The following is a 1,663-nucleotide window of genomic DNA, read 5'->3' on the forward strand; positions in this document are numbered from 1 at the left end:
TCTGTAACCGCGCTTTTTGCTCCCCAGCCCTAGCCCTATAAAAAGGGTAAAAACTCCACACTCGGCGCGCCAGTCCTCCGATAGACTGAGTCGCCCGGGTACCCGTGTTCCCAATAAAGCCTCTTGCTGTTTACATCCGAATCGTGGACTCGCTGATCCTTGGGAGGGTCTCCTCAGATTGACTGACTGCCCACCTGGGGGGTCTTTCATTTGGAGGTTCCACCGAGATCAGGAGACCCCTGCCCAGGGACCACCGACCCCCGCCGGGAGGTAAGCTGGCCAGCGGTCGTTTCGTGTCTGTCTCTGTCTCCGTGCGTGTTTGTGCCGGCCTCTAATGTTTGCGCCTGCGTCTGTACTAGTTGGCTAACTAGATCTGTATCTGGCGGTTCCGCGGAAGAACTGACGAGTTCGTATTCCCGGCCGCAGCCCCTGGGAGACGTCCCAGCGGCCTCGGGGGCCCGTTTTGTGGCCCATTCTGTATCAGTTAACCTACCCGAGTCGGACTTTTTGGAGCTCCGCCACTGTACGTGGCTTTGTTGGGGGACGAGAGACAGAGACACTTCCCGCCCCCGTCTGGATTTTTGCTTTCGGTTTTACGCCGAAACCGCGCTGCGCGTCTGATTTGTTTTATTGCTCTTTTGTTCTTCGTTAGTTTTTTTCTGTCTTTAAGTGTTTTCAAGATCATGGGACAGACCGTAACTACCCCTCTGAGTCTAACCTTGCAGCACTGGGGAGATGTCCAGCGCATTGCATCCAACCAGTCTGTGGATGTCAGGAAGAGGCGCTGGATTACCTTCTGTTCCGCCGAATGGCCAACTTTCAATGTAGGATGGCCTCAGGATGGTACTTTCAATTTAAGTATTATCTCTCAGGTTAAGTCTAGAGTGTTTTGTCCTGGTCCCCACGGACACCCGGATCAGGTCCCATATATCGTTACCTGGGAGGCACTTGCCTATGACCCCCCTCCGTGGGTCAAACCGTTTGTTTCTCCTAAACCTCCTCCCTTGCCGACAGCTCCCGTCCTCCCGCCCGGTCCTTCTGCGCAACCTCCGTCCCGATCTGCCCTTTACCCTGCCCTTACCCCCTCTATAAAGTCCAAACCTCCTAAGCCCCAGGTTCTCCCTGATAGCGGCGGACCTCTCATTGACCTTCTCACAGAGGACCCCCCGCCGTACGGAGCACAACCTTCCTCCTCTGCCAGAGAGAACGATGAAGAAGAGGCGGCCACCACCTCCGAGGTTTCCCCCCCTTCTCCCATGGCGTCTCGACTGCGGGGAAGGAGAGACCCTCCCGCAGCGGACTCCACCTCCTCCCAGGCATTCCCACTCCGTATGGGGGGAGATGGCCAGCTTCAGTACTGGCCGTTTTCCTCCTCTGACTTATATAATTGGAAAAATAATAACCCTTCCTTTTCTGAAGATCCAGGTAAATTGACGGCCTTGATTGAGTCCGTCCTCATCACCCACCAGCCCACCTGGGACGACTGTCAGCAGTTGTTGGGGACCCTGCTGACCGGAGAAGAAAAGCAGCGGGTGCTCCTAGAGGCTAGAAAGGCAGTCCGGGGCAATGATGGACGCCCCACTCAGTTGCCTAATGAAATCAATGCTGCCTTTCCCCTTGAGCGCCCTGATTGGGATTACACCACTACAGAAGGTAGGAACCA

Source organism: Mus musculus, chromosome 8 (assembly GCF_000001635.26).
Source record: "Mus musculus strain C57BL/6J chromosome 8, GRCm38.p6 C57BL/6J".
Taxonomy (NCBI): domain Eukaryota; kingdom Metazoa; phylum Chordata; class Mammalia; order Rodentia; family Muridae; genus Mus; species Mus musculus.